This window comes from Vulpes lagopus, chromosome 23 (genome assembly GCF_018345385.1).
Source record: "Vulpes lagopus strain Blue_001 chromosome 23, ASM1834538v1, whole genome shotgun sequence".
Taxonomy (NCBI): domain Eukaryota; kingdom Metazoa; phylum Chordata; class Mammalia; order Carnivora; family Canidae; genus Vulpes; species Vulpes lagopus.
This window is the reverse complement of record NC_054846.1, coordinates 54,813,909-54,833,780: the sequence shown is the minus strand read 5'-3', so window position 1 is coordinate 54,833,780 and position 19,872 is coordinate 54,813,909. Positions and strand designations below refer to the sequence as shown.

The window sequence follows — 19,872 nt, the reverse complement described above, 5'->3', positions numbered from 1 at the left end:
TCACCTTCTTGGGCAACCCCGGTGGCTCAGCGGTTTAGTGCCTGCCTTTGGTCCAGGGCCTGATTCTGGAGACCGGGGATCGAGTCCCACGTCGGGCTCCCTGCATGGAGCCTGCTTCTCCCTCTGCCTGTGTCTTTGCCTCTCTCTCTCTGTGTGTCTCTCATGCATAAATAAAATCTTTAAAAAAAAATTCACCTTCTTGATTTAAATAATTTTAGATAAGGTTAGTAACTTAAAAGACAAAAGTACCATCCTACATCTCAATTCACTTATCTATCCAATGAAAGGACTAGTCTAGAAGATCTCTAAGTACTCTATGATTTCTAAAATTGACTTTGAATGTTCTGTTGGTGGTTGCTTTTTTTTTTCCTTCAAAGAGAAGTCTGTGCATTTATTGGCTGAATAGGCTACCCGAGAGGGATGAAGGGAGAGGGGCAGGTGGCCCTGATGCCAGGCTTGCCATGCTTCACAGCCTTGTAGGTGATTGAGAATTCGCCCAGGTAGTGGTCAATCACATTGGGCTTCATTTCCACCTAGCTAAGAGTCCTGACATCGTAGTCAACCACCATGTTGTCCACCATCTCAAGCAGCATTGCTGTTTTAATAAATTACAATAAAAGTATATCCCAAGCACTCATAATTAGTCTAGTTAAGTAGATATTAATCTTTCAGTATACTAATTAATTTTGTAATCCATCTCTATCCCAATATATATACTCAGTGCCTTATCAGCTGTCAATTTCTTCTTCTCTTGGTCTATAAATATCTTCATATATCTTCCAGTATGAGGTATCTTTTAATAAAAACATTAATTCTTCTTCAACTCTACATTCCCCTTTAGTTACTACCTTTTTGCCTTCCCTGCAGAGCCAACTTCTTTTTTAAAAAATTTACAGATTCATGGGACACCCGGGTGGCTCCATTGGTTGGGCTGCCGACTCTTGATTTTGGCTCAGGTCATGATCTCAGGATTCGGGGATCAAATCCTCCTGTCAGCCTCCAAGCTCACAGGGGAATCTGAGGATTCTCTCTCTCCCTCTCCCTCTACCCTTACCCCCACTCATGCTCACATGCTCTCTCTAAAATAAATAAATAAATAATTTTTAAAAATTATGGATCCAACTCTCATTTTCAATCCACTGCAACTCATTAAATTCATCAATGCTTTCTAACTGCCAAGACCAATAGACACTTTAAATCCTCATCTTAATCTAGGCACTGGAACCAGCACAGCTGACCACTCCTTTTAAAAACTTTCCTCCCTCTCTTCTTTAAAACTTCATACTTTCAGAATCCCTGGCTGGCTCAGTTGGAGGAACATGTGACTCTTGATCTCCAGGTTGTGAGTCTGAGCCCCACAGAGGGTATAGAGACTATTTAAATAAATACTTAAGAAAAAAACTTGATACTTTCTACATATTTTCCTCCCATGTCTTTTCTTTCTCGGTCTCATTTTATGAGCTTCTCTCTTAAATATGATTTTTATCCAGTCATGTTCTGAGACCTCTTCTGTCTCTACTTGTTTTCACTGGAGATTCTCATCCACTCTCTTGACTTTAACTACTTCTCCCTAAAGACTATTATATTTCCTATATTCCTTCTGTAAAAAAAGTTTTCACCATATATTCAATATTGGATCCAAGGCCAGACACCTAGGAACTACTCTTTTCATCAACTATGTCTAATCTCAACAATTCTCTCTCCTTTAAAGATTTTATTTATTTACTTACTTAATTTGAGAGAGAGAGAGAGAGAGAAGGGGGAGAAGAAAGGAAGGGACGTGGCCTGGGTGGCCCAGTTGGTTGGGCATCTGCCTTTGACTCAGATCATGGTCCCAGAGTCCTGGGATCAAGCCCCACATAGGGCTCTCTGCTCAGCGGGGAACCTGCTTTTCCCTCTCCCCTCTACTTGTGCTCTCTTATGCACGCACACACACACTCTCTCTCACGCATGTGCAAATAAATAAATAAAATCCTTAGAAAGAGAGAGAACAGAGAAGAGGGACAAGCAGACTCTGCAATGAGTGGGGAGCTTGAGGCGAGGCTTGACCCCAGGACCCTGAGATCTTGCATGACCTGAGCCAAAATCAAGAGTCGGAGACTTAACCAACTGACCCACCCAGGTGCCCCCCAACAATTACCTCTCACATCCATTCTTTCTTCTTTATCTCAGATATTATTCATACTCTGATCTTTGGCTTATATTTATTCAATAGTTTCCCAACTGGTATACCTGTCACCATTCTTGCCTTCCTCTATACATCTGCTACACTGACACCAAAATAATTGTTCTAAAAGCCCAAATAAGATCAATTGGTCTACTATTTTAAACTCTTCATTGGTGCCTCATGCTTAAGAAAAAAATTCTAACTCCTTTAAACAGCATATGCAGCTTTTCTTCACCTGGCTTCACATTTAGGTCTCCACCTCAACTTCTGCCCCTCATCCTTTCAACCTACAAAATTACATTGCCACACTATTCGCTATTCCCCAAATACGGCATGTTGCTCCACATACTTTCACACATTTGTACACCCAGGCTTTCCTTTAAGATGTCCCTCTCTTTTTTTCTTCGTGGTAAACTCTTGCTAATTATCAATACTGAACACAAGCATCATCTCTTCGGTGAACTCCTGGCAGAACTTGGTAAATCTGGTGCATTTACTTATTTACATTATCTGCCTTCCCAATAGCCCTTTAATTCCTTGATGACAAAGACATCCTATTCTTTTTCTTTTTTTTTTTAAGATTTCTTTCTTTATTTGAGAGGGGGAGACTGACAAGAGGGAGAAGCAGAGGAAGAAGGACAAGCTGACTCTGCTAAATGTAGAGCCAAAAGCAAGGCTCGATTTCAGGACCCTAAGATTATCTCCTGAACTGAAATCAAGAGCTGGACACTTAACTGACTGAGGCACCCAGGTTCCTCTCTCATTAATCTATCTCCAGCACTTGGGCACAGTCTTACCAGAGTAAACATGTCAATATAACTGTTGTTAAATGAACAGATAAATGAATGAATTAAGTACTTCACCGAGCACTACTAAGAAACATAATTTTCCTTTCTCGAAAAGCTTCTTGAGGGGATCCCTGGGTGGCTTACTGGTTTAGTGCCTGCCTTCGACTCAGGTCATGATCCTGGGGTTCCGGGATCGAGTCCCACATTGGGCTCCTTACATAGAGCCTACTTCTCCCTCTGCCTGTGTCTCTGCCTGTCTCTCATGAATAAATAAATAAATAAAATCTTTAAAAAAAAAGATTCTTCATATGTAGTAGAGGAGCAAGAAGACATATATTCATGAAGAGTTAGGTAACAATACAAAATATAAGACAGAATTCAGAAAAAAGTACACAATATTAAAATGGAACAAATGTACAAATAGAAGTTATAAAAATTTAGAGGAAACAAAAAATCACTACAGCTTAGAACAATCTGAGGCGACATGGAAAAACTATGAAACAAATACTGAGAGAGAGGTAGGATTTGGAAAAATTTAGAAAGAGGAAAAGAGGGGATCCCTGGGTGGCTCAGCGGTTTAGCGTCTGCCTTCAGCCCAGGGCGTAATCCTGGAGTCCCGGGATTGAGTCCCACATCGGGCTCCCTGCATGGAGCCTGTTTCTTCCTCTGCCTGTGTCTCTGACTCTGTGTGTGTGTGTGTGTGTGTCTTTCATGAATAAATAAATAAAATCTTAAAAAGAAAAAAAAGGAAAAGAATTTTGTTTTAATCTATAAAAATCAAAACTAATTCTAAGCTGTTTCAATGTATGCAACTGGTACATCAAGAAACAAAAATGTTTCTATAGAAAAAAAAATTGAACTTTCCTGATTAACAAATCCATCAAATCTATTCAAAGAATATATCTTTGAGCTTACTACCATAAGGCCAAGATCAAATTGCAAACAAGCTATGCACTTGTTTGAAAGACTTTGTATGAGCAAGCTTTTGTGTCAAATCTCCTAAAAAACAAAATTACAATAAAAATCTCTACATATGGGCAGCCCGGGTGGCTCAGTGATTTAGCACTGCCTTCAGACCAGGGTGTGATCCTGGGGACCGAGGACTGAGTCCCACGTCGGGCTCCCTGCGTGGAGCCTGCTTCTCCCTCTACCTGTGTCTCTGCCTCTATGTGTCTCTCATGAATAAATAAAATATTTTTTAAAAAAACAATCTCTACATAATTTGTATTTATATGATACAAATATTTGCTTCACCAATATCTGAGCACCTGTTATGTTCTCAGCACATATCTAAACACTGGGAATAAAGCAGCAGGCACACAGACAAAATGTGGCTTTCTTGGAGCTCACATTCTAATGGGTAGAAATGGATAATAAACAATATAAGCATGTAAAATATGTGACATACCAGATGATACATGTCAAGGAGAAAAATAAAAAAAGAAAAGGAGGAGAAAGATTGGGGGTTATAATTTTAGAACAGCCAGAGAAAGTCCCATTGAGAAGGTGACATTTATGTCAAAACCTGAATGTCAGGGAACAACTCTAAAAATATCTAGGGAAGGAGAGTTCCAAGCAAAGACAGGACAAAGCAAATTAGGTGAGGGGAACACCAGATGAGCAGGAGAGGTTTAGGGGAGGGATCAGATTAAAGCTGGCCAACTGCCAATTATTTGTAGCAAAAATCAGTCCAGTGGCACTAAGCATATCCACATTACTGTACAACCATCATTTCCATCCATCTCCAGAACTTTTTCATCTTCCCAAACTGTATTCTTTAAACATTAATTCCCCATTCCCATCTCCCCCCAGTCCTTAGTAATCACTATTCTACTTTCTGTCTCTATGAACTTTCCAATATTATTTTACTGGAAAGGAATCTCAAGTCCTGATAGGCAGGACTATCTGCTTTATGGCAGATAAATGTCAAAAGTAAGACTTATGTAGAAACAAAAGCATTGATGATTTATAGCCAAATAGATTCACAAATAGATTCCTTTTTTGCCTCAGGACCTAGGCTTAGTTTGCTGAATTTCTGCAAGGTATTTAACAAAGTCTCTCATCTTTTAATGGACAAATGTCAAAATAGGGGTCATATTATCAATATGGTTAACGGATTCCTAACAAGCTGAACAGCTGACCATAAACACCTATCCACTTGAAGGCACATCACTAATAGCATGGCCTAAATCTTCTTGGTTCTAACTTATTCAACATTTTTGTTAATTATTTGGCTATGACCATTTGTGGCACAATGATGAAATCTGTGATATGATATAAAGAAAAGTGTGACAGCTGGATCTGCTAGATTAAAGAATCAGTATTCAAAAGATCTAATCAAATTAGAATAAACTAAATCTATTTAACATGATGCTTTACAGAGATCTATAGTTCTACATTCCTGTTCAAAAAGACCCAAACAGGGGCGCCTGGGTGGCTCAGTGGTTAAGCATCTGCCTTCGGCTCCAGCCGTGATCCTGGAGTCCAGGGATCAAGTCCCACATCAGGCTCCCTGCTTCTCCCTCTGCCTCTGTCTCTGCCTCTTTCTGTGTGTGTCTCATGAATAAATAAATAAAATCTTTAAAAAAAGAAAAAGAAAAAGAAATGTCCAAAATGGAGGGGTTAGAGGGTAGGGCAATTTCAGGCTATATGATCAATAGCACAGTTCGCCTCAACCAACATTCACTGGGCACCTACTTGGTCCTAAACCATACCTGAAATACTGTTTCCAGGCACAAGACTCATGATGCATTGTGACAAATAAAAACATCCAAGAGGGCAGCCTGGGTGGCTCAGCGGTTTAGCGCCGCCTTCAGCCCAAGGTGTGATCCTGGAGACCTGGGATCGAGTCCCATGTCAGGCTCCCTGCATGGAGCCTGCTTCTGTCTCTGCCTCTCTTTCTCTCTCTGTTTCTCATAATAAATAAATAAATAAATAATAATCAATCAATCTTAAAAAAAAATCCAAGAGAAAATAAGAGATGTCTAGAAGTTTTTACTTAAAGAGTATAAAAGTAACTAAGAAATTTAATCAGAAGATAATTATAACAGTAATACCTAACAATTCCTTTATACTTATGTGTGGCACTCATGGAGATATGTCACTTGTATCTCCCTTCAATAAAGAACATGGTATTCTGCTGCTAGGCATGCAGTAAGCTGACAGCCTCCTGTTTCTTCAAGATCCCTAGAAGCTGAGACCATTCTCTTCCTGGGCAGCCAGCCTCAGCCAACAACTGGTCACATCATGCCCATTTCTGTCAAATGCAGGACTCTCTAATGAAGAATTTTTGCTCTAGAGTCTTCACTGGGTCTGGGACTGTCAGATCTGAATCATACTGAAGCCCTCCCTGCCAACTGTTTTCCTCCCCCTTTCCTTTCATAGGAGTCTTCCTCCTCCCCTATCATATACTTCTTTGTATTCCTAACTCTGCTCCAGCATCTGCTTCCAGGAGAACTCAAATTGGCACAGTTGACCAGAAATGGACTGAGAAAGCAAAAGGTAAAAATCAGATTTGGAAACTAGATCACTTCCTATCCTACTGCAGTATGGATTTCATCCTGGGTACTATGTGAAATGTGGACAGTGCCTGATAACAAGTTGGTGGCTGAAATGTTAAAACTTTCTTAGGAAGAGTGCTAACACTTCCTTGGGAGAATATTCCCAAAGAGGACTCTATGTGACTGGTATAATGATTCTTATGTTTGAAATGTATGAGGGGAATAATGCATGTTAAGCACAAAGGAAGTGGCTAGCTTTTATGCTGCACTAACTCCCTAGAGAAAGCAGCTAATAAACAATTAGAAGCTAAATATCACAACCAGAGGGTTCTCTGGTAGCTCCAAAGAGGTCCTTACCACCCACAGTGGAAGAGCACAAAAGCTGAAGACCAAACTCAGGACAGTTCGAGACTGCGATGCTAAGACGACTGAATGCTCAGTGAGGGCAGGTTTATTGTGCCAAGATCTGGGTCCTGGTTTGGACAACAGGGAAGCATGACAGACGGGAGAGGGATATCTAAAATGGTTGACCCCAAAGACTTCGATTCTCTAGACTGCTCTGAGCTCTCAGAGTCTGCAGGGATAACTCCATTCCCCACTGTATGGGAAACACTTCAGAGGTCTCTCACCTGCAAGGCAATAAAAGGCTCTCCTCAGGAAGGGCCCCCACCTCCACGGCTGGTTGCCATGATAGTAACTCATGTTAACCTTGCCAAGGAAATCTTGGGCCTCACAAGGGAGAAAAGAGATAAGAGCCCAAAGTTGTTGCAAGAATTCACCAACACATACCAGCAGGATCACGGAGACAACAGAGTGGGGCTTCACTTAGTCAAGGAGGCCAGAATGTTAGCCTTATAAGGTAAAGTCTACTTGACTGGGGGTAGGACACCATTTCAGAAGATGGGGGTCACCACTGTGGCATGAAGTTCCTGCTACAGTGACTCCTAGAAGCCTGGAAAAAAAAAAAAAGGCCCACATTGAATGAAATTGAAATGCCTGAATTGGGATGCCTAGATGGCTCAACTGGATAAGCATCTAACTCTTGATTTCAACTCAGGTCTTGATATCAGGGTCATGAGTTCAAGCCCAGCACTGGGCTCCATGCTGGGTATGGAACCTACTTAAAAAAAAAAAAAAAAAAAAAAGTGAAATGCCTGAATTGACACAGCAGAGGATGGAACTTGGGATTAAAGGGCTCAGGAAAAAAATAAATAAATAAAAAATAAAAAAAAATAAAGGGCTCAGGAAAGTGGGTATGCTAGAATGAATATATTAATGTGAGGTCAGAAGACCCACCAGAGGATTATGTACCATAAGAGAGTGCGTAAGACACACCATTCACCAAGGCCATCAGAAATATACCGCTGAGAGGGACACCACCATCACTAAGAAGTGGTTGTTCTCTTCTAAAATACATGCTGTCACAGTTTGGCTCATAGCAATAGGGATAATGAGGCACTGAAGCAACAGCAACCAGGTGGTGGCACTTAAAACCAGAAGCTAGTGGACCACAGTTATTATAACTGGCAAGATGGGAAATAGCCAATAAACCTTGGCCCACAGGGAGCTGTGGAGATAGTTAACAGAACATGGTGTCATTAGAGCAAAATAAGCAGTCAACATTGCTGCTTAATATCTACAATCAAAATAAGGCAAGAATGCATAAGCACAAGGCTGAGAGTGGTGGCCTCAATACAAAACTACTATCCCCGGGGATCCCTGGGTGGCTCAGCGGTTCGGTGCCTGCCTTTGGCTCGGGGCACGATCCTGCAGTCCCGGGATCGAGTCCCACATCAGGCTCCTTGCACGGAGCCTGCTTCCCCCTCTGCCTTTGTCTCTGCCTCTCTCTCTCTCTCTGTCTATCATGAATAAATAAAACCTTTAAAAAAAAACAAAACAAAAAACTACTATCCCTTGCCTAATTCTTGGACCCGACCTAGTTGTCAGATCCAGACCCACCAGCTTAGAGAGATGGCTGGCTCATATACTATACAGATACTCAGATATAGATATATATATATATATATATATATATATATATACACACACACACACACACACACACACATATATATATATATCCTTCTCCAACACCACCTATGGCTGTTTACTCTGGTGACTATACAGTGGGTAAAGCAAAATACCCAGACATTTAAAGAACTATTGGTCATAGAGTCTGAGTTGATGTTGATATCTAGACACCTTGGAACATCATTATTGCCCTATTACAGGAAAAGAATATAGAAACTAAGCAATAAATGGAGTTGTGGCCAAAGTCCAGCCTACAATGGGTCCACTAGTCTACAGATCCACCAGGGAGTCATTTTCGCAGGCCCTGAATATAACAAGATTGGCATCCCCGGAAGTTGAGGTAATCTCCACCCTGAGCCCTTGACCTCTGGAGTAAGAACTATCATGGGGAAAAAGACAAGAGAAACCTACAAGTAATCTAAACATCTCCCACCCCTTAGCCAAAATGGTAAATCAAAAACAGTACTACATAGAGGGTGAAGGTAAAAGGAATGGCAGAGATTAGCACCACCTTAGGATCTCAAACATGCAGGGGTAGTGGTCCCTTTCCTGTGTTTAACGCCTCTGCAGGAACCGGCTGGATCCTAGAGAATGATGAGAGACAACCACAAGCTCAACCAAGTAGTAGCCATAACCAAAGCTGCCCCTACGAGATGTATTATGTTTGCTACACTAGATAAATAAATATAGCCTCAGTGTGGTATGTAGCTACTGACTTGGCAAATGAGTTTTCTATCCTCATCAGAAACAGCTCCTTTCACATGGAATAGACAGTATACATTCACAGTTTTGCCTCAGGGCTGCTTTTTTTTTTTTGCTGCAAAAAGCTTTATTGTCTCCATTTGGCCCACGTTTTGGGAAAGGGCTCCAGGATGGTTAAAAAACTGCCTAGTGGCTGCATGGGAAAAGGTTCAGGCACAAGCCCTGGCACCAGGGGGTTGCCAGAGGAGCCCCTCAAAGGCTGCTGGTCTCCAGAGGCTCCTAGTCGTGCTTGAGAATGAGCCTTTCGAAAAGATACTTGCCCAGCCCAGCCTGGGGGGTGGCCAGCCTGCGGAGGTTAGTCAGGTGGTCGCCCATCTTCTTTTTTTTTTTTTTTTTTTAAATTTTTTTTTTTTTTATTATTTTTATTTATGATAGTCACAGAGAGAGAGAGAGAGAGGCAGAGACACAGGCGGAGGGAGAAACAGGCTCCATGCACCGGGAGCCTGATGTGGGATTCGATCCCGGGTCTCCAGGATCGCGCCCTGGGCCAAAGGCAGGCGCCAAACCGCTGCGCCACCCAGGGATCCCAGTCGCCCATCTTCTTGATGAGTTTTACCTCCTCATCTAGGAAGTGGTTCTCCAGGAAGTCACAGAGATGGGGATCCGTGTGGGCAGAACCCAGGGCATGCAGATCCAGAATCCAGAAGGGCCTGGTTCAGGCTCTTCTCCAGAAGCAGGGTGGCTTCCATGGCGTCCAGGGTCTTCCCCCACTCATCTTGGGACGGTTTCTGCACGTCCTGGCTGGAAGAGGGCACAGCCGCCGCGCTGATTTTGCATCTTCAAGAAACGCTGGGCGCCCTCGCGCTTCTCCTCAGCCAAGCTTCTCCTCAGCCAACTCGCAGAAGAAGTGGCCCACACCCTCCAGAGCCACATCATCATGGTCGAAATAGAAGCCCAGAGAGAGGTAGGTGTAGGAGGCCCACAGGTGCATGTTGACCAGGTGGTTGACGGCGGCCTCCACCTCGGTAGAATAATTCTGACGAATCTGGGAGCTCACGGTTGATCCCAGATAAGGAATTAAATTCAAACTTGGGTGTTCACTGCTGGTGGCAGAAGATGGCCAGGAAGATGGCTCCAAAAGCTGCGACTGGAAAAAAGGTTGGAGGGTGGCCGTTGGCTGGTGGAAGGGGCGTCCCTGGGTCTGTTCTGTCCAAACACTGTTGAAGCAAGAGACAGATCCGCAGGACCACTGAAAGCACTGCCGCCTCAGGGCTATATTAAGTCTCCTACTCGATCATAAAAGTATGAAGAGAAATAGACTCAGAACAGCACACTGATCCATTTAATCAAGCTGATCGTGCAAGATGAACAAGAGATGGCCAGCATGCTAAGTACATGGTAAGATACATGTGCTCCAAAGGGCAGGTGAAAAACTCTACAAATATCCGTGCCATTTCAGTGAAGTTTCAGGAATTCTGGAGGTCACAGTCATTCCAACCCATTCCCTTCAAAGCAAAAGACAAACTGCTGCATCTTGCATCTCCCAGTACAAAAAAGGAACCACAACTCTGGTTGGCTTCTTCAGATTCCAGAGGCAACACATTGTATACATAGGAATATTGCTATAACCCATGAAATGAGTGATACGAAAAGCTCACTGCCAGCTTTGAGTAGGGGAAACAACTCTATAGCAAGTCCAGGCTGTAGTGCAAGCAGTTCCTATCCTGTTGGAGGTCTAAATGTTGGGAAAATATGCAGTAGAGAGTTTACAGCAAGCCTTAGTGGAAGAATCACAATGCAGGCACCCGGAGATCTGCAAGACAATCATACTGTTACAAAAAAAAAAAAAAAAAAAAAAAAAAAAAAAGCTCCTGGTGTGTTTCTGGGCTCTGGAAAGAAACTGCTCACCCACTGGGCACTGTATGTCCAGAACTGCCCATAATGAGCTGGGTTCAACAGGGCTCTCCAAATTATAAAGTCAAATGAGCTCAGGAACAATCCATTATGAAGTGGAAATGGTACATCTAAAATCAAACTCAAGCTGGGTGGCACAGCAGGTTGAGCATCTGACTCTTGGTTGAAGGCACAGTAGGTTGAGCATCCAACTCTTGGTTTCTACCTGGGTCATGACCTTGGGGTCATGAAATCCAGATACAGCCCTGTGTGGGGCTCCGCACTCAACAGGGAGCCTGCTTGTGGTTCTCTCTCTTCCTCTCCTTCTGCCCTTCCCTCTGCTTACATGCTACCTCTCTAAATAAATAAATAAATAAATAAATAAATAAATAAATAAATAAATAAATCTTTAATTAAAAAAAAAATCAAAACTGAGCAAACTGGGTGGCTCAGCAGTTTAGCACCGCCTTCAGCCCAGGGCGTGATCCTGGAGACCCAGGACTGAGTCTCACATCAGGCTTCCTGCATGGAGCCTGCTTCTCCCTCTGCCTGTATCTCTGCCTCTCTCTGGTATGCAAGTCTCTCATGAATGACTAAATAAATAAAATCTTAAAAAAAAAAAAAAAACCCAAGCAGAACCAAAAGACACAAGTAAGCTATATATGTAGGCAGCTACCACAATTATTCCAGCACCTTCTCCTCAGTTCACACCTACAGCTGCTTGGGGGATCCTTTATGACCAACTTAAGGAGATAAAAGCCAAAGCTTGGCTTATAAATAGATTATAAATGGCTGAGTATGTGAGTGGAAGCTGAAAAAAGAAACAACAGCTTCATTATAGCCACACTTAGGGTTGACCTTGACAGTGGGAAGGGAAAAATCTTCCTAAGGACAGAGCTTCAAATGATACACCTGGTCATGAACTTTGGTAAAAAGAAGAGTGGCCAGAGGTGAAAATATAGACTCATAAGCAATTGCAAATGGAATGGCTAACTGCTCAGGGGCCTTTAAGGAAAAAGACTACACAATTATTAGAAGAAGGCATGGGTAGAAGCAAATTAATAGACATATGGGAATGGGTAATAGTGCATTAAGTGTGAAAATTCTTTTCACGTGCTAATAACCCCCAAGAAGCATCCAATGAAAAGAGACACCAAATAACCAAGTGAACAAAATGACTCAGAAAGTTGACATGAACCACCCCAGAACTGGCATGATGGGACATGAATAAAGTAGCCAGTGTGGCAGAAATAAAAATAGAAGCAAAGGAGGAGGCATGGCCTCCCACTTAGCAAGGCCCAATCAGGCTACCACCCCCACTGAACATCCAATCTGCGAGTAACAGAGACCAACACTGAACCCCCAGTATAGCACTATGCCTCAAGCTGACCAACCAGTTACCACATCCTATTCCTTCCATCTTGAAAAGGCCAGCAGTTGATCCCCACAGGTATTCAATAGATAGTTATTCCAGGTATAGGTTTTTCTTTCCATAGAACCCCAGCCATACCACTAAGGAATGGCTAACAGAATACCTGATCCACAGACATAGAATCCCATTTAATGTAGCATCCAACCAAAGGAACCACATTACAATGAAGGAATTGTGGCAATGGGCCCATAACCATGGGTTCCAGTGGTCTTATCATATAACAGCATCATACAAAAGCATCCAGCCTTATAGAGTACTGAAATGGCCTACTAGAGACACAGCTGATAAACCAGCTCAGAGACAAGAATGGTGTGCTATCCTCTAGGATAGAGTATGTGCACTGATTCAGAGCTATGTTCCCAGTAGGAAGAACACATAAGTCTGAGAACCAAGAGGTAGAAGCAGAAATGGCCTCCACTTACCATCATTCCCAACAATCCACTGGAGGACCTGTGCTTTCCATCTGGGCAATGCTGGACTCCAGAGACCCTGGGCATATTTTTGCCAGGAGACATGTCAAGGATCATACTGAGTTATAAGTTATAGCTGCAGCCAGTACAACTGGGACTCTGTGTCCCTGGACCAAGAGCCAAGAAGAATCACCACCATGGCAGGGTAAATTAAGCCTCATCCTCAGAAGGAAGTATGTCTGCTGTTACATAATAGGAGCAACAAAGAGTATGTGTGGAACTCAGATGATCCATCTGGGTGGCATTTGCCCACATACTCCCCTGCCCAGTTGTGACTATGAATGGACAAATGCAACCACTCCAGCCTCACAGCAGTATGATTCTCAGCAGCCTCAAAAATGAGGATTGGGTCATATCACTAGGTAAATTGCCCTAGACCAACAGAAATGATAGCTAATGGCAAGGGAAATTTAGACTGAATAGTAAAGGAGACAAGGAGATCCACTGCAGCCCTGAGACCAGTTACACAGATGAGGGCTGAAGCTTGTCTCACTAATCCATTTCCTTGAAGTTTCCTATCAAGAAGAGAAGTCCAGGGTGCCTGGCTGAGGCATGAGACTCTTAATCTCAGGGTTGTGAGTTTGAGCCCCACATTGAGTACAGAGATTACTTTTAAAAAAATAAAATATTGAGAGAGAGAGAGAGAAGTCCATGGAACACTGAAAGAACTGCTTTCAGAAAATGTTTGGAGACCTAGATCCTACAGCACAAGAAATGGACTGTCGCAAATACTTGGATCTCCCTTCAAGAAAGAACTTGTATTAAAAAAGAAGAGGGGAGGGAAAAAAAAAAGAAGAGGGATGCCTGGGTAGATCAGTTGGTTAAATGTCCAACTCTTGATCTCAGGGTCATGAGTTCAAGCCCTGCATTTGTAAAAGTTAAAAAAAAAAAAAAGAAGAAGAAAGAACTTGCATTCAGGTGCAAGGAGACAGTTAGCTAACAGGCTCCAGCTGCAGCATGTTCAGAATTCATCTTGGCATTCCAGTTGAGGCCAGGCTCTTCTGGGACAGCTCCTAGCCAGTGATGAAACATGGTGGATGTACTAGAACCCAGCCATTTCTTCCCAATGCAGGACTCCCCTAACAGGTGATTTTTGCTCTGGAGCTCCCTGTTGGATTAGCTGAGTTTTGTTGTTTTTTTAATCTGTATCACAGATTGAGGCTCTTGTAGGTCAGTTCAGCTTGCACTCCCTTTCCTTTCCTGTATTACCTTACTCCCCCATAAGACCAACAAAAGGATGGATAGTCAAAAAAAAAAAAGGCACTTGGTAAATATAAAAGACTTTTTTCTAATAGTTAACAGAAAGGTCCTTCAGGAAGTAATCAGGGCCTATTACCCAAGAGTTGAAATAGTCATGGATATTGTGAGTGGCCTTATAAAACATAAAAGTTAACCTACATCAGTAAGAAACATACTACTAAGTATTATGTGAAAAAAAGGAATCCCCAGCTAATAAACTGGATAATATATGGCTGAACAAACTCTGAACCAGTTTCTTTACTTTTACTCCTAAATTTTTAAAACACTAAAGTGTATTTATCAATCTCTATCTGAGGTTCTATATATAGAACACTGAAAAATCCAAACTTTTTTTTATAAATTTTTATTGGTGTTCAATTTACCAACATACAGATTAACACCCAGTGCTCATCCCGTCAAGTGTCCCCCTCAGTGCCCGTCACCCATTCACCCCCACCCCCCCGCCCTCCTCCCCTTCCACCACCCCTACTTCATTTCCCAGAGTTAGGAGTCTTTATGTTCTGTCTCCCTTCCTGACATTTCCCACACACTTCTTCTCCCTTCCTTTATATTCCCTTACACTATTATTTATATTCCCCAAAAGAATGAGGACATACACTGTTTGTCCTTCTCTGACTGATTTACTGCACTCAGCATAATACCCTCCAGTTCCATCCATGTTGAAGCAAATGGTGGGGATTTGTCATTTCTAATGGCTGAGTAATATTCCATTGTATACACAAACCACATCTTCTTTATCCATTCATCTTTCGATGGACACCGAGTCTCCTTCCACAGTTTGGCTATTGTGGACATTGCTGCTATACACATCGGGGTGCAGGTGTCCCGGCGTTTCATTGCATCTGAATCTTTGGGGTAAATCCCCAACAGTGCAATTGCTGGGTCGTAGGGCAGGTCTATTTTTAACTCTTTGAGGAACCTCCACACAGTTTTCCAGAGTGGCTGCACCAGTTCACATTCCCACCAACAGTGTAAGAGGGTTCCCTTTTCTCCGCATCCTCTCCAACATTTGTTGTTTCCTGCCTTGTTAATTTTCCCCATTCTCACTGGTGTGAGGTGGGATCTCATTGTGGTTTTGATTTGTATTTCCCTGATGGCAACTGATGCGGAGCATTTTCTCATGTGCTTGTTGGCCATGTCCATGTCTTCCTCTGTGAGATTTCTCTTCATGTCTTTTGCCCATTTCATGATTGGATTGTTTCTTTGGTGTTGAGTTTAATAAGTTCTTTATAGATCTTGGAAACTAGCCCTTTATCTGATATGTCATTTGCAAATATCTTCTTCCATTCTGTAGGTTGTCTTTTAGTTTTGTTTACTGTATCCTTTGCTGTGCAAAAGCTTCTTATCTTGATGGAAGTCCCAATAGTTCATTTTTGCTTTTGTTTCTTTTGCCTTCGTGGATGTATCTTGCAAGAAGTTACTGTGGCCAAGTTCAAAAAGGGTGTTGCCTGTGTTCTCCTCTAGGATTTTGATGGAATCTTGTCTCACATTTAGATCTCTCATCCATTTTGAGTTTATCTTTGTGTATGGTGAAAGAGAGTGGTCCAGTTTCATTCTTCTGCATGTGGATGTCCAATTTTCCCAATACCATTTATTGAAGAGACTGTCTTTCTTCCAATGGATAGTCTTTCCTCCTTTATCAAATATTAGTTGACCATAAAGTTCAGGGTCCACTTCTGGGTTCTCTATTCTGTTCCATTGATCTATGTGTCTGTTTTTGTGCCAGTACCACACTGTCTTGATGACCACAGCTTTGTAGTACAACCTGAAATCTGGCATTGTGATGCCCTCAGCTATGGTTTTCTTTTTTAAAATTCCCCTGGCTATTCGGGGTCTTTTCTGATTCCACACAAATCTTAAAATAATTTGTTCTAACTCTCTGAAGAAAGTCCATGGTATTTTGATAGGGATTGCATTAAACGTGTAAATTGCCCTGGGTAACATTGACATTTTCACAACATTAATTCTGCCAATCCATGAGCATGGAATATTTTTCCATCTCTTTGTGTCTTCCTCAATTTCTTTCATAAGTGTTCTATAGTTTTTAGGGTATAGATCCTTTACCTCTTTGGTTAGGTTTATTCCTAGGTATCTTATGCTTTTGGGTGCAATTGTAAATGGGATTGACTCCTTAATTTCTCTTTCTTCAGTCTCATTGTTAGTGTATAGAAATGCCATTGATTTCTGGGCATTGATTTTGTATCCTGCCACGCTACCAAATTGCTGTATAAGTTCTAGCAATCTTGGGGTGGAGGCTTTTGGGTTTTCTATGTAGAGTATTATGTCATAGGCGAAGAGGGAGAGTTTGACTTCTTCTTTGCCAATTTGAATGCCTTTAATGTCTTTTTGTTGTCTGATTGCTGAGGCTAGGACTTCCAGTACTATGTTGAATAGCAGTGGTGAGAGTGGACATCCCTGTCTTGTTCCTGATCTTAGGGGAAAGGTTCCCAGTGCTTCCCCATTGAGAATGATATTTGCTGTGGGCTTTTCGTAGATGGCTTTTAAGATGTCGAGGAAAGTTCCCTCTATCCCAACACTCTGAAGTGTTTTGATCAGGAATGGATGCTGTATTTTGTCAAATGCTTTCTCTGCATCTAATGAGAGGATCATATGGTTCTTGGTTTTTCTCTTGCTAATATGATGAATCACACTGATTGTTTTATGAGTGTTGAACCAGCCTTGTGTCCCGGGGATAAATCCTACTTGGTCATGGTGAATAATTTTCTTAATGTGTTGTTGGATCCTATTGGCTAGTATCTTGTTGAGAATTTTTGCATCCATGTTCATCAGGGATATTGGTCTGTAATTCTCCTTTTTGGTGGGGTCTTTGTCTGGTTTCGGAATTAAGGTGATGCTGGCCTCATAGAATGAATTTGGAAGTACTCCATCTCTTTCTATCTTTCCAAACAGCTTTAGTAGAATAGGTATGATTTCTTCTTTAAACGTTTGATAGAATTCCCCTGGGAAGCCATCTGGCCCTGGACTCTTGTGTCTTGGGAGGTTTTTGATGACTGCTTCAATTTCCTCCCTGGTTACTGGCCTGTTCAGGTTTTCTATTTCTTCCTGCTCCAGTTTTGGTAGTTTGTGGCTTTCCAGGAATGTATCCATTTCTTCTAGATTGCCTAATTTATTGGCGTAGAGCTGTTCATAATATGTTTTTAAAATCATTTGTATTTCCTTGGTGTTGGTAGTGATCTCTCCTTTCTCATTCATGATTTTATTAATTTGAGTCTTCTCTCTCTTCTTTTTAATAAGGTTGGCTAATGGTTTATCTATCTTATTAATTCTTTCAAAGAACCAACTCCTGGTTCTGTTGATCTGTTCCACAGTTCTTTTGGTCTCGATTTCATTTAATTCTGCTCGAATTTTAATTAACTCTCTTCTTCTGCTGGGCGTGGGGTCCATTTGCTGTTTTTTCTCTAGCTCCTTTATGTGTAAGGTGAGCTTTTGTATTTGAGTTCTTTCCAGTTTTTGAATGGATGCTTGTATTGCGATGTATTTCCCCCTCAGGACTGCTTTTGCTGCATCCCAAAGATTTTAAACGGTTGTATCTTCATTCTTTTTTTTTTTTTTTTTTTTATTTATGATAGTCACAGAGAGAGAGAGAGGCAGAGACATAGGCAGAGGGAGAAGCAGGCTCCATGCATCGGGAGCCCTACGTGGGATTCGATCCCAGGTCTCCAGGATCGCGCCCTGGGCCAAAGGCAGGCGCCAAACCACTGCGCCACCCAGGGATCCCTGTATCTTCATTCTTATTAGTTTCCATGAATCTTTTTAATTCTTCCTTAATTTCCTGGTTGACCTTTTCATCTTTTAGCAGGATGGTCCTTAACCTCCACGTGTTTGAGGTCCTTCCAAACTTCTTGTTGTGATTTAGTTCTAATTTCAAGGCATTATGGTCTGAGAATATGCAGGGGACGATCCCAATCTTTTGGTATCGGTTCAGACCCGATTTGTGACCCAATATGTGGTCTATTCTGGAGAAAGTTCAATGTGCACTTGAGAAGAATGTGTATTCAGTTGAGTTTGGATGTAAAGTTCTGTAGATATCTGTGAAATCCATCTGGTCCAGTGTATCATTTAAAGCTCTCGTTTCTTTGGAGATGTTGTGCTTAGAAGACCTATCGAGGGTAGAAAGAGCTAGATTGAAGTCACCAAGTATAAGTGTATTATTATCTAAGTATTTCTTCAGTTTGGTTATTAATTGGTTTAAATATTTGGCAGCTCCCATATTCGGGGCATATATATTGAGGATTGTTAAGTCCTCTTGTTGGATAGATCCTTTAAGTAGGATATAGTGTCCATCTTCATCTCTCACTATAGTCTTCGGGGTAAATTTTAGTTGATCTGATATAAGGATGGCTACCCCTGCTTTCTTTTGAGGACCATTTGAATGGTAAATGGTTCTCCAACCTTTTATTTTTAGGCTGTAGGTGTCCTTCTGTCTAAAATGAGTCTCTTGTAGACAGCAAATAGATGGGTCCTGCTTTTTTATCCAGTCTGAAACCCTGCGCCTTTTGATGGGGTCATTAAGCCCGTTCACGTTCAGAGTTACTATTGACAGATATGAGTTTAGGGTCATCATGATATCTATTCAGTCCTGGATTTGTGGATTGTTCCACTGAACTTCTTAAAGGGGAATTTTAAGAGTCCCCCTTAAAATTTCTTGCAGAGCTGGTTTGGAGGTCACATATTCTTTCAGTTCCTGCCCGTCTTGGAAGCTCTTTATCTCTCCTTCCATTTTGAATGAGAGCCTTGTTGGATAAAGTATTCTTGGTTGCATGTTCTTCTCATTTAGGACCCTGAATATATCCTGCCAGCCCTTTCTGGCCTGCCAGGTCTCTGTGGAGAGGTCTGCTGTTACCCTAATACTCCTCCCCATAAAAGTCAGGGACTTTTTTTCTCTTGCTGCTTGAAGGATCTTCTCCTTATCTTTGGAATTTGCAAGCTTCACTATTAAATGTCGAGGTGTTGAACGGTTTTTATTGATTTGGGGGGGGGGGGTTCTCTCTATTTCCTGGATCTGAATGTCTGTTTCCCTTCCCAGATTAGGAAAGTTTTCAGCTAGGATTTGTTCCAATACACATTCTGGCCCTCTGGCCCTTTCGGCGCCCTCGGGAACCCCAATTAAACGTAGGTTTTTCTTCCTCAGGCTGTCGTTTATTTCCCTTAATCTGTCTTCATGGTCCTCTAATTGTCTGTCTCTTTTTTCCTTAGTTTCCCTCTTTGCCAGTTCTTCCACCTTGTTAACCCTTGTCGTTAGGACTTCTAGTTTGGATTGCATCTCATTCAATTGATTTTTAATTTCTGCCTGATTGGATCTAAATTCTGCAGTCATGAAGTCTCTTGAGTCCTTTATCCTTTTTTCTAGAGCCACCAGTAGCTGTATAATAGTGCTTCTGAATTGGCTTTCTGACATTGAATTGTAACCCAGATTTTGTAACTGTGGGAGAGAGGACTGTTTCTGATTCTTTCTTTTGAGGTGAGGTTTTCCTTCTAGTCATTTTGCTCAGTGCAGAGTGGCCAAAAACAAGTTGTATTGGGAAAAGGAGAAAAAGAGAGAGAGAGAAGGAAAGAAAAAAGAAAAAGAAAAAAGAGAAAGAAGAAAAAAAGGGAAAAAAGATAAGAA

The 19,872-nt window shown here is 41.8% G+C and overlaps 1 protein-coding gene and 1 pseudogene across 2 annotated transcripts in view; both read right to left on the bottom strand.

Moving 5' to 3' along the window:
- The window catches only part of ZFYVE9 (zinc finger FYVE-type containing 9), a 188,920-nt gene that overhangs the window by 157,535 nt on the left and 11,513 nt on the right, over positions 1 to 19,872 (bottom strand). The window lies entirely within an intron of this gene.
- On the bottom strand, positions 9,381 to 10,479 carry LOC121481048 (annotated as a pseudogene).